Source organism: Mytilus galloprovincialis, chromosome 11 (assembly GCF_965363235.1).
Source record: "Mytilus galloprovincialis chromosome 11, xbMytGall1.hap1.1, whole genome shotgun sequence".
Classification (NCBI taxonomy): domain Eukaryota; kingdom Metazoa; phylum Mollusca; class Bivalvia; order Mytilida; family Mytilidae; genus Mytilus; species Mytilus galloprovincialis.
The window spans coordinates 63,528,766-63,543,964 of record NC_134848.1 but is presented as its reverse complement, the minus strand read 5'-3'; positions in this window follow the sequence as shown (position 1 = coordinate 63,543,964).

The window sequence follows — 15,199 nt, the reverse complement described above, 5'->3', positions numbered from 1 at the left end:
CTTGTAAATTCCTGCTAAATAAAAAGATAATTGTAACGTCGATGGCATATCAGCTTAATCAACCCTGTACATACCCGCTAAATAAAACGACAATTGTAATGTTGGTGGCAAACCAGCTAAGTCAACCCTATACACCTGCTAAATAAAACGATAATTGTAACGTCGGTGGCATAGCTACATCAACTCTGTACATACATGCCAAACAAAACAATGAAAGACATAATGTCTTCAACAAACTTGTGTTTTTATTCAATTAAACTTGTGACAGGATAACCATGTAAAAATTTCAACTACAATATGTGAAAAATATACAAGATTCGACATCAATTTTATCTTTACATTAAAATTTCAATATACTTATGCACAACAGATAATTTTAATTTTGGTGGCATACCAGCTAAGTCGGCCCTATAAATACCATACCATATAAATAAAACAATGTTGTACTACAGATGATTTTAACGTTGGTGGCATACCAGTTAAGTCAACCTTGTAAATTCCTGCTAAATAAAACGATAATTGTAACGTCGATGTCATATCAGCTTAATCAACCATGTACATACCCGCTAAATGAAACGATAATTGTAATGTTGGTGACAATCCAGCTTAGCCAACCCTATACACATCTGCTAAATAAAACGATAATTGTAACGTCGGTGGTAAGTAAAATCAATCCTGTACATATCTGCTTAATTACACTATGAATTTATTTCATGTGATGCCAACTATATCAACTCTTAACATACCTGTCAAATAAAACAACGGAAAATATAATGTCTTCAACAAACTTACTTTTTTATTCAATTAAACTTGTTACAGGATATCTATGTCAAAATATCAACTACAATATGTGACAAATGTACAAGATTCGACATCAATTTTATCTTTACATTAAAATTTCAATATACTTATGCACAACAGATAATTGTAATTGTTGTGGCATACTAGTCGAGTCAACCCTGTACATACCATGCGCATAAAACAATGTTGTACTACAGACAATTTTAACGTTGGTGGCATATCAGCAAAGTCAACCCTGTATTTACCATACAAATACAACAAAGCAAAATAGCAATGCAAACTAGAAATGTCTTTAACAAACTTATGTTTTTAATTAAATAAACTTGTGACAGGACAACCTAGACAAAGTTTGACTTCAAACAATACTTATCTTTTTAAAAAGGTAATAGAAGACTGTAAGGGAGCTACCATCTTATTTCTTATAGGGGGGAGGGGCTAGGATGAAAAATGTTGTTCTGCCTTTTCTTTTAGTTTTAATCTCTGTCCTGCCTTTTCATATTTTTTTTTTGTTCGGTCCTGCCTTTTTTTTTTGTAGTTTATCCTGACTTTTTTTTAACTTAAATTGTCGTCCTGCCTATTTATTTTGCTAAGTGTCTCATTCTGCATTTTTGTACATAAAACGCCACCCTGCCTATTTCTTTTTTTTTTAAATTTCATTCTAGCCCCATATCTATTATCAGATTATTACATGGCATTTTTCATATCGCATGTATTATCAGCCCTAGGTTCAATATCAGCCCAAGAGCCGCATGGCTCGAGGGCTGATATTGACCGAGGGCTGATATTGACCGAGGGCTGATAATACATGCGATATGAAAAATGACATGTTATGATCTTTTTATCATATGCTTCAACAGTAGAGAAAAATAACAGATTCATATATTGATCCTTTTACGTGGTTCCCGAAGTTTAAAGAGTAAAAACATAAGTTCACGGCCGTCGGACCCAAAATTTGATACATTCAATCTGAAATATTTCTATTATATGCCTCAACAAAGAGAGAGAAAGAAAAAAATATATATTAATATGGACGAATCGACAAAAAAATAAGTCAACAATATACATAATGATCATTGTTTGGAAAAGTCAACTTTTTAAAGAAACTTTCTAAATTATGTTTCAGAAAAACTTAATAAAAATGCATTTATTAAATAATTTGTTTGGTTTTTTTTTTTTTTTGTTTTTTTTTTTTTATTATTATTTTAAACAATATACTTTCCAGTATTCAAGAAATTATTTTGTTCACTACTTTGTAATGTTTTTCACTGAAAACGTAACATTAAGGTGTATTTTCCGGAATTGGCCGAGTATTACCGGAATGCCATGTGATAACGTTACGGAAAGGCATGTGATAACAATCGAAGCATGTGATAAATTTTTCATATCAGCCCGCTAAGCACCAATTCGAAAAATATGGAATTTACGTCAATTTAGTGCTAGTATCATACGGTAAAATTTATATGTTATTTAGTCTAAGTATATGATAAATATATTTATCATATGAGATATTCTAATTAGTTATCAAAGGTACCAGAATTATAATTTAGCTAAAGTTCGAATACTTTGTAAAACGGATTGCTATAATGTAAGAATTACAAGCGTTACATATGAAACAATAAACAAGACATGCAATTGTTATAGAGTATCGACAATTCGTGTATATTTTAAGACGCCATCTTATGAGTTGACTGTCTGCATGAAAGCTATAGGTTTGCTTTGTACGTGTCATTCCGATACAAAAGAAATAAAAATGGATATAGATAGACAAGCAAAATAAGAGAGCCGTGGTGTAGTGGTTAGTGCATCGGACTACTAACACAAAGGTCCCTGGTTCGATTCCCGTTCGGGATGAAAATTTCAGGAACTCAATTTTCGGCTCTCCCTTGACACCATTTGCGAGTATGGTCTTGAGGAAAAGATGATAGTCCGTCGGAAGGGGACGATAAATGGCTGACCCGTGTTAAAAGAGAGCCATATCTCTTGCACGTTAAAGACACCCTTGTAGATTTCGAAAAAGAGCAGGCTAATGCCGCTACAAGGCAGCACTCGCACCCGCAAAGTGGAAAGGGATTAATATAAGTTGCAAAATCTTGTTTCCCAATCCACTATAAATAAATATGTTTAGACTGAGCAAAATTTGGCGGTAAGCATGTGCAATGTTGCTATTCTCTTCTTGATTACTTGTTGAAGGTCTGGAAGTACCTATCCGCCACGTTTGCCTATTCTCCAGGACCCAACACATCGTGTTTCTGCAGTACAGGATAGGACAAACTCTATAATATTCCGTGGCTCATATGAAGGGTGGGTGCTTCATCAGGGGTCCTGACCCAATCATTCATGTTGCACTAAGCTTTGACTACCGATCTAGTCAGTATTTCTTTTAAGTTCAAATGTCTACCATACGCCACCATTGGTGGTTTTGGAATTGAATCCCTACATTTCGCATTGCGAAATAGTTTTTTATAACGTTTTCGTAAAGCTTTATTTATATTTCCTAACGCAAAGTGATATTTAGTTACAAAAACTAGTGGTATCTGCTTTTCAAATTCTTTTTTAAAACGGAGTAACTCTGGTCGTTCAATATTGAGAGCCGATTCAAAGTTAAGAAGTATCTCATGCTCCTTATATCCCTTTTGCTTAAGATGGCCTTTGAATTTACAAATTGTATCTTTTAAATTCTGCGTGTTGCTGTTGTTTCGGTGCTGGCGAATAGCTTCCCCTTTTACAAATCATATAAAAACTGATAATACAAATCATCATTGTATCTCTTTTTCGAACAAAATGGTGATATAGCAGGATTAAAAGATTAACTTTTACAACTGATATTCTTTCCAATCAAACGGAACATGCTAAACGCATGCTCAATCAATCTCTAGCTCGTGTAACATCATTGATTTGCATGTGTGCAAATAAAAAAGGTCGAATTCATGTTTTGTAAGACAAGAATGTATCAGTAACATTGTAAGTTTATTTGTACAAAATTGAATCAAACTGACTACTAAAAGAACATTTACTATCTATCAGTATTCCGTTATGATAAGTGTTTTAAAAAAGTACTCCATTGTATTTGTACTTTCAAAATCGGAGCAAATGCCGCTTCTAATTCTACCATTACACGGTCACCATCAATAAAGTGTAAATAATTTATGACAGCAAAGAGGGTTTGTGCTAAACATTCTATAAACAGACATCATCAACGGTGGTCTAGAACTTTCTATGTTGGTGATTAATGATGATAAATGCATTTTTCAATTTGGTCTGAACAAGCTCTTCTCAGGCTCTATGTTCCCCTTTTCATTTGGTCTTTAACTATACAACAAATCAATGTGAAGGATCTTACATGTTAGTTTTATACCAGTTTGAGTAAATAATATCGTTTAAATGTTATTGGTTGTGGCAATAACTTCTATCAATAAGTTTGGCGGATTCTATCTGTGAAACAAGAAGTGAATTGTAAATCGACTAACTTTCTATCTTCATGTCCTACGAAACTTCTGTCAAATTCAGATTTCTTCGGCACAAGTCGTGAATATAAGCAAATGAGTGTAGTATATTGTATGCCAAAATGCATCTAAACTGTGTACTATGCATATCTATATCATGTGAATCCTAAGACTAACAAAGTGTACAATTTACAGGTAAATTTAATATGCTGGTCTTGCAATTGTTTTTGGTACTTTGTTCTCTTAAACCACTCTCTCAGGTAAGTGCAATGGTTGAGTGCATGTGCACATGTTTATCCTCGCCAAATTTGGTTTGTATCTGTTTGAATTCAATAGCCTGTAATTCAGTTGTTGTCATTTTTACGTGTTTTTAGTAAATTGTTTTCTTGGCGTATGTTTTCTCAATTGAATTGTTTCATTCTTTTCATGCTAGGTGGTTTTTATTTTTGTTGAATATATGAGTTGTTTTCTCATCGTTCAAGCCATACAGTTGTCTATACTATTAGTTACACAGTGTGCAATTGTCCTAATACGAGAATTTATCGGGTCAATACAATTCATATCGGGTGAGGCGAACACTGTGTAACGAATTTATCCTGATTTTGTTATATGGCATATTATTATATTCAAATTGAATTTTAGGACAATATCAATAAATATATTTTAGATATTTAATCTTAAACTGTGAAAAATTAAAAATATTATGATTAAAGCGACTCATTTGTTTTTTATTAGGTCAGTGGTATAAGGGAGATAATTTCAATTGACGTAATAAATAAGGGAGATAATTCCAATTGACGTGATAAAAAATTGTACTGAAATTTATTAGGACAATATCAGCAAATCAAATTGCTAGAAATTACTCTATATCAGGATAATCGCTTTTATCTTACCTTCAATAGATTCATGGGGATATGATTGGATAACGAACTGAACGTGGTGACTATATATATTACGTATATGGTGCTCTAAAAATACATGGTTAGTTACCATATAGGGTTAGCAATCATATGGAGTTAGTAAGAAGTTACTTCTCTTTCAAAACAAAAAAGATGCCACAACCCTTTATAAAAACAACACGGTGTTCAAGAAACATCAGAAAGGATTCAACAGACGAAGAAATTGATACAGGTAATGAACGATGGAATAAAATTCATAAAACAAATTTAAAGCTAAAAATGTGTTACTGTTGGCATTTGTTTTCTGTAAAGACAAATGTAAGTAGGATCTCAATACTAAGTATTGAAGACTTGATCACTTTGATAGGCCGCTAGTCAAAATACCACATGTGAAAATAGTCGGTAAGATAAATTCGTTACACGGTGTGCTAGTGACCTAATACGATATATATGGGATCAGTAAATTCCATATGGGGATTCGAGCTTCACTATCACACTAACACACCATGTAACTAATAATATCCACTGTATTTAAAGTTTGGTGGATAGATTTTCTTATCGACAAGCATATCACATCTTCTTATTAGTAAATGTACATGGTATCATACATGCAACTTTGAAGTTACGCGGTGGAAATAACATTAAGAAAAATACTGTTCTTATACTTTTTGTTTTGTAAAAGAGTCTACTTTAGGCACCATACATTTCTTTGCTATTATACTTTTATTTTTATTGCAGTGTCTATATTAATGATTATAATGACAGTAAACATAGTAATGCAATGCAACAACATGTCCGAATAATCTGTCATGAATAAATGCGTCAATACTTCACACAACTGTAAAAAGATGCATTATTTTTATTAATTTTAATACTGTGATATAAATATTCAAGACTTATTGACAAACAAAAAATCATAGCTGTGTTTGCAATATTATTACATAATGTTATTCGTTAATCAAGTCATAGGTCCAATATTTTTAGTTTGAGAACCTTTCACCAAATACAAACATTATTTGTAGTTTTTTTTTATATTACAAGGTTTGATATCTATTATGTTATATTATTTATTTATTAGTTCTTCTATTATCAGTGCTAAAATTTTGTTTTCTTATACACATGTTAATCATAGTATTTCACCTCGATCACCAAAATCAAGTACAATTGAGAGTCTGTTTTAATACACATAGCTATAAATAACAGATATAACCCATTGACCTTCGATTATTAGTAGTAGCAAAGACAAAATATAGGACACATCATATATATCTGCGAAGTAATGTGTTCTACAGATGCTTTCTTTTAGCGCAGATCAGCGTCCAGGTGACTATATTTCTATTCCAGAATTATCCCAAAACAAAAAATACACCAAATAATAAACATCAAAGGCAATGCGGCTTCTTTCATTTGATAAATTGTATTTCAATGGTAAAATCATAAATGAATCAAAAACTTAGAAATATTGATCGTTATCACATTTAAGATACAAATATGTTTGTTGAATGTGTTCAAACACTTTAGAGGAGAATGTCACTGGAAAAGTCATTTTAACAACGAAGGCCATGACATGACCCTTTTAATGAGCCTGCTATGTTTTGGACCAAAAAGGGCTCTGATTGGACCTACTTCTTTGTAACAATATATAATACTACATGATTTTCATAATTGTCATGCAAGAGCCATAACTGTCTACTTTGCCCTTATCAAATCGGACGTACACTTTGTCATTCACCTTCAACTCCACAGCTGCCGTAGCAGGACCGGTATCATAATGTTGAGAATTCTTTATAAAAGTGTATGTTAAAATTTCGGTATTCTTATATATATAGACACGGTCACCATAGGATGCAGTTTGAGCAAGTAACCACACGGAAACCACATAAAGTCCATCTTTGGTGCAGTTGAATTTTCCAGTGGTTTTAAACAAAGAAAGGTTGTCAATTCCTACTTGGTTGTGCACATCATTAAACTTAATAGTCTCTCCAACTGACAAAACTTTATCAGCACTAACACAGGATGTCATTGCAACTGAAAATTCAAATATATTGCACTGTGAAAAACTTAAAATAACAAAAACAGCGAACTCCAAGAAATATTCAAAACGGAATGTCTCTTACCAAATGGCGAAATCAAAAGCTAAAACACATCAAACGATTTGAAAACATATTCAGGCTTTTCTTCATGTAGAAAATGGTAGCTTTAACCTGGGTTTAAAGCTAGTTTAACCTCTCACTTGTACAAAATTCGTTTAAAAAAGTTCGCTGCTCAGTTTCAAAATAAATAGCTTTACATAACACTAGTATGTATTGTTTGGAACTTAATTGAGGAATCAAAAATGCCAAAAAAAATATAGGAGTCAATGTGCTTGTTTTCGAGATACTAGCCATTGAAATTTTGGCGGGAAAATTGTCTCTCTTGATTTTTCATAGCTTTATCATTGAACAGTTAAAGTTCTCAAAAACTATTAAAAATATATAAGATTTTGTAAAACTTTTACAAATGGCTTATATTCATACATGTAAAAGATTTATAAAAAGAAAATTGGGGTCAATGTGTAAATTTTTTAAGGCATTCAAATGGATAAAACCAGAGGATTTAAAAAATCTGACAAAAATTGCAAAACATGACAAGCAAACATCCTTAAATTACCATTATGTTGACAACAATATGTGAACAAAACAAACAGTCATTATATATAAAATGTGATTTATAGGGGTACTACCGTCAATATTGTGTTACAATCGTAGTGCACTATACAACTATTGCCTTGGCATATCATCTTTGAGTTGTCAATTGATATCAACTCGAGTTTATCATTATTTGTGTACTTAGCATGGTCATTGGGTGGAGATTGTCATAGATGTTTATTAAAATTTATTGCTTTTATTTATCTTTTCTCATGATTATATTTCCTAAGATATTTATATATCTATAATTTGTTCTGTTAATTGATAAATGTTCCACCTATGCCATTCAAAAGTCCTACAAAAAATTAATTGAAAACATGCTTGCTGAAAAATACTTCAATTGTTGAAAAAAATGATTTTAGTTTTATTCAGACCATAAAACGTTAATACGTGTCATAAGAATACATATATTAGAATAAGAAGATAAACCGATGCATATAATCTGTTGAAAAGAGATTAGTAGTTGATTATACTACATAAACTACTTCGAAATTTATAGATTTTTTGAAATACTGTAAATTCAGAAATTATTGCGAGATTTTTTTTAATGCGAATAATGTAACTGGGTCAATATCTCTTATGCGTCTCAAAATGAGGAACTCAAATTATGTGTGTAAAAATAATCTTTGTGAAATGATATTGGTCATGTTTCTATTTTACAAATGCCTGAACTAAACCATTTCTTTTGATTTGAAAAGAAACAGGACATAACTAAATGTGTTCAAACTATGGAGCTATTAAATGTGTTTAACGTATTCAATTTTCAAAAAACTAATTGAGTTAAAAAAAAGGATTCCTTTTACCACGAGGAGCCGCATTAGGAAAGGATTTTCGGGGTATGCTAATTCATCAGAAAATGATTCTCACCTCGTAAACCGAAAATTTGATCACATATTTGAAAATGTCTTAGCTTTGAAACGAGCCATCATACATTTGTACACTGAAACATTACCATTAAGCTTTTTGTAAATCAATTAAGGATATTGACCGAACTGCGTGAGTATCGCAATAATAACAACTAGAATTCTTATATCTGTTTTCAGATTTAACTTTTCGCATTTTTGTTTATACTTTAAAAATAGCTGTAATAAATGCACGCATTTTTTTCTGAATTTATAAAATAAAACAATAAAGAGGTTTCAACTCGGGTGTAGAATTATTATTCGTACCTTTTTCAGTTGCTTTATCAACACGAGCATCTGTTCTATGTATACTTAATTCATTTTGATCTATTCTCCTATTAGCATCCGACTTAAACGAAAAATAGTATCTGAGTATCATCCTAAAGGAATCCAGTGTTTGATTTTTGAAATCTGCTTGTTGTTGACCTAGATGATTAACATTCTTTTGGTTATTAATAGTCTCGTTGTATAACGCTAGGAAGTCCTGGTTTCTCGCCTGTTGGTTGAAAGCCAATAAATGCGTTTGTGATCTTATACTTTGTACTTCTTCTTTCAGTCCCTTTAAATCCTGAACAGATTTAAGCTGCTCTAAGGACTGGATATCTGCAACCAAATTAGCTGTTGTCTTTTGTGATGAGAGCAGTTCACTCTCAATTGCGGTATATTTTACTTTTAAATTGTCAAAATTGTGTTGTAGCTTTGTGTTGTTGTCTTGAAGTTCACGAATTATCCGCTGTAATTGTTGCAGTTCAATTGTCTCATTCATTTCGAGAGATGCTAACTTTTGTTGTATTTGAGACGTCAGTAGATTTAATGTCTTATCCGAATCGGTTTTCATGCGGTCCATTTGATGACGAAGAAAAGTAACATCGTTTTGTTGTTCATTTTTCGTTTCGTAAAATTCAGTGAACGTTACATACTGCTTATTCCCCAACGTGCTATTCGAGGCATTATTGGTACTGGGTTCTAACAGGAACCCTTCACTTAAACAGAGATATGTGATAAGAGAAAGCACTACACTTAACATTTTCTGTAATAATAAAAACACTGTATAGTGCTTGATGTAATTTTAAAGTACACTATTATACGATAAAAATCCGAACACACCGATCCCGTGCTTGATAAATTATAATTATCTATCGTTTTAAGTTTAGTCAGAATAAATACAAACAAAGTAAGTAAATCAAGGTTATTGTTATCTTTTTACACAACAGGAAACTTCGTAATTCTTGATCTAAAGGTTATTTTCATATTTATTTAAACACGATATCTATAGAATCAGAGACATAACAAGAAGCAACTTGGCAAAACTTCATAAAATCTTAAAAATATTGAAATGAATATCAAACTCTTAACCCCTCAAAAAGAGGATTAAATATTATATATAAATACAAACATGTATAATGTCTGGGTTTTGTAAAGAATTTTTATTGTGTTAAATATAGATTTATGTCATCAAATTGTTGCTTTCTCACTGTATTGTCAACACGAGTCGAATGAATTGGACCCATAATTATGCTAGCAAAATACTATAAATTCTAAACAACTACACGTACCCGTATGTTGTGACCTTGTTGATGGTTCCCTATCCTTTCGACTCTGAGTTTTCATAAAATTGTCACTTTCAAGGCAGTAAATTAAATTAATACAATATAAGAAGCCTCATGCACCACCGTTTATTGTTAAGACTTAATTAGACTACGTTGACTTCAGATTAATTTAGCATTTTATGTTTGGTTCTTTTAGTCATGACGCCCAATACGTATTAATACATTTCTACATTCTTAACTTTCAAAGTTTTGTGTATAATTGTTTCTGGCGAAGGAAACTCCTGAATAACTTAACTGTTTCTTTTTGTTTTGCTTTTGATCATACAGTTTCATGTGTTTTAGTTTACGTCATCCAGATGAAAATAAATTTACGAGATGCAATATGTTAATAAAAATCATAACCGTTCTCCGTTCTCTAAACAGCAAATTAATATTTAAGAAAATAAACTTATCCTCATTTTCATCAGGTTAATGACATTTTATTTTGCTATATATATGTTAAGTACCTTTTACACTACAAGTTTTTCGTGTGTGTGTGTTATATATTCATTTTGAGTGGAATCAATACTTTTGTTCTTTTTAATAATACGTATTAGTTGAGTGTAAGTCCTAGTTAGTTGATATAGTTTATCAATACATTGAAGTTACTGTACGTCCTATAAAAAAACAATCTTTTCCTGATACGCTCCGTTAGAACAAACGAACAAATGAAGGACAGACCAGAGTATATAGTAATCGCCATCAAATCGAGAAACATGATAATACTAATTGACATTAGGGAGATATGAAAGAATTTGAACCATAACATTGTCTTTTTATATGATGATATTAATGTTGTAGTAGTACGCCTTGATATTATTTCGAACATGATTAATAATTATTAAGGATAGTACTATCTCAACTATCAAAATTTGTATCTGATAATGTTTGCTGACATTATAGATCATAACATATGTTTGAATATATACTTGTTATGACTGACAGCTTAATTTTAACATAAATTGTGTACAAAGTATACTGTATAAAGCTGAACAGTAAATACTCTTTTATCCTCTACCCCTTTCAATCTGTCAATAACTGAAGGTTTAATTTCATTGCAATTGCACCCTCTTAACAGAAAGATTTGTTTACTTTAAATGAATAATAAAATAAAAAAAGTGCCTGAGCTACTGTAAATTGACGGAGTTAAGTTTAAATATATTTTATGTTTCCTAAGTGAAATCAATGCTATGAAATGCTATGGTAAATCGAACATTTTTTACGTTTTTACGTCCTATGATATAAAATCTTATCCTTACAAATTAACCTGATAGGCTCTGTCAGAACTAACTAACAAACGCCAAACAGACCAGAAAACATAGTTATCGCCATTAAAATGAACAGTCTGGTAATACTAACTGACATTAGGGACATATGAAAGAATTTAACCCAACACATTTGATATGATTATATTAATGTTGTAGTTGCACGCCTTTATATTATTTCAAACATGATGAATAATTCATATTAAAATAGTACTATCTCATCTATGATAATTTGTATCCAATCATGTTCACTGACTTATTACAGATTATAACATATGTTTAAATATAAACGTGTTTTGACTGACATATTAATTTTAACTTACATATCTACAAAGTATTATGATAAAGCTGAACAGTGATTTTTTTTTATTCCACTTCCGTTTTCAGGTAGAAATCTCTCAAAAAAAGGTGAAGGTTTGACTTTTATTTTTTATTGCACCCCATTAATAGAATGATTTGTTTACTTTTTAAATGAATAAAAAACCAAAGTACCTGAGCTACTATGGATTTCCTGAATAAAATGCTAGGAAATGCTAAGATGGTTCGAACAATATGTTTTTCACTATGTCATGTTATTCTTAGTAGAAATTCCATGTTACATACATCAGTCAATTTATAAAAATAATATCGAATCAAACCTCTCCTAGCCAGATAACCAGGTTCTACCCACCATTTTTTCTTAAAATGTCCTGTATCAATTCAGAAAAATTACAGTTGTTATCTTATAGTTCGTTTCTGTGTGCGTGTTGATTTATTTGGGTCATGGGACAACTCTCTTCAGGATACCAACATGACACAGAAATTAACAACTATAGGTCACCGTATGGCCTTCAACAAAGACCAAAGCCTATACCCTATAGTCAGCTATAAAACGCCCCGAAATGACAATGTAAAACAATTCAAACGAGAAAATAACGGCATTATTTAAAAATTTAAAAAAATATTTAACATATAAACAAACGACAACCACTGAATTGCGGCTCCTGACTTGGGGCAGGCACATACATACATAATGTGGAGGGGTTAAACTAGTTGGCGGGATCTAAATCCTCCCCTAACCTGGGACAGTGGTATAACAGTACAACATGCTATCAATATCTCATATACTGAAAAAGATATAGATATTTAATTTGTTCCCGTTTTGTATATGGTGTTCACGTTTATTTTATTTCCAATAGTTAACTAAACAAACCAATTGTAAGAATCCTGTTTATACTTATTTTTTGATGTTGCACAACATCATACGTTCTTAATCTGAAGACACAGATAATACGTAAAGAATGTGTGTTTTTTTGGTAATTGTGTGCCTACAAAAAATCTATGGGAGTTGTACTGATGTATATTTAAGTATTGATTGATTGATTGATTGATTGTTGGTATTGAAAGTCCTTAGTACAATGGTTTTGTCAGAGTGTACAGTTTGTATTGTGAAAGGAAGCTATGGTAGCCAGAAAGAAAGAACTGAACATTGGAAAATTCTATTGAATTTAGACCTGAGTCCAAATTACGGGTCTAGTAAAAAAAAGTGTATTTATGGATAAAATCTGTTTTTGAAATACTTTTCAAAAACAACCAGTACTCTTTAGTTGGTACTATGTTTATGCCTAGTATCTGCCTGGTGATTTTTGTCATATTCTTTCCAATAGTAGTACGTGTGTTTAAGGTTTTAACCAAGAATATGTTTAACCCTGTCTCCTTTTTAATGAACCTGACAAGAGCCAGTAACCTGTATTTTAGTGTTTATCATTTGTAGCCTATTGTACAATATTTATGCACATTTGGTAAGATAGAAAAATGAACTGCGGTCATTGACATCCTAATCAAATAATCTATGGTGAAAACCTGTGTCATACCCTGATGAGATCACCCCAAGTTTGTTTATGGGTTTCGTGTGGCTTAGTTTCTATGTTGTGTCTTGTTTACTACTTTTTTTGATATGCCAAATAACTTGCCTTCAGGTCAATTTGAATGTTTTTGTTGTGTGCTTTTTGCTAAAAACTATCCATACCTTTGTACATCCTGGTCTTTCAATGTGTTGTGTATTATTGTTCCTGATGAAGGAAAATCCTGAATAACTCGATTGGTTTTTACATATGAATTTTGGTCATACCGTTTCAAGCGTTTTGGTTTATGCGATCCTGGCGAAGAGAAATCAACAAAAATGCGTTAATTAAATTTATTTTATATAATGGGTGTAGATAGAGATAAATTGACGAAGAATTAGAGAAATATATTTAATTACCTTTCACACTATTTGTGTTTCGTGTTTGTTATTTTTATTCTGAGGGTGAAGGTTGAAATCATTTTTTTTTCTCATTTACAGTAAGTATTAATGGAGTGCAGGACCTGATGAGTTAATATAGTCTATCAAAACATAAAAGGTATTGTACGTCCTATGACATTCAATCTTATCCGTAAACTTTACCCTGATACACTTTGTCTGGACTAACGAACAAAGGGCGGACAGATTAGAGTACATAGTAATCGCCATTTAAGAGAGAAGTCTGATAATACTAATTGACTTAAGGAAAATATGAAAGAATTTGACTCATAACATTTTCTTTTATATGATGAATTTAATGTTGTAGTAACACTCCTTTATATTTATTCGAACATGATATAAAATTCATATTTTAGGATGATACTATCTCAACTGTATACTTTGTATCTGATAATGTTTGCTGACATAATAGATTATAACACATGTTTAAATATATACTTGTTTTGACTGACGGATTAATTGAATATAACGTTTCCACAAGTATAATGTACGAAGCTGAACAGTGCAATGTCTTTGTATTTCCCCTTCCTTTTCAATCAGAAGTCTCTCAAATGCTGAGGCTTTTATTCTTATCTGAATTGTACCCTATAAACAGCATGGTTTGTTCAAAGGGGTAAATGAAAAAAAAAAGGTTACTAAGCTACTGTGAATTTCCTAAATGAAATGCTATGAAATGATGGGATGTTTTTTTTTAATTCTCTTTGTATGTTTTGGAGATTAGTGTGACGTCTATTTATACTGAACTAGTACACATTTTGTTGAAAACCAGTTGAAGTCTGCCTCATAGTGTGGGATTTTCTTGCTGTATTTAAGACCTATTGGTGACCTTTGGTTGTGTTTTGCTCTTTGGTTTGGTTGTTGTCTCTTTGACGCATTCCCCATTTCCATTCTCAAATTTAAGATAAATCAAACAATATCTTTTTCTATTATTTATCTCAATATATCGTATCATTTAATCCGTGAACAATGTCTTACAAATCAAAATGCCAAATGTGCTATCAACTTTTGAGTCCATCTAACCTCCAAAAGTTTCAATTCGTGAGACCTATAAGATTTATGAAAACAAGACGCACATCTGGCGTACACAATCATGTATCTGGTATATATGACGAATTTTTACAACCACTGGATCGATGACACTGCTGTGGGTGCTTTGTCCCATAGGATATCTATAACTCGGTAGTCATATATCTTGCTTTCCCGAGAACTTGATACGCTAATATTGTGTATATTACCAGTGTCTGTCTTGAGGAAATTCCCTGATATTAGAGTATTAACAAACATGTTAAATCCCGTCACATTCTATATGTGCATGTCACAAGTCAGTAGCCT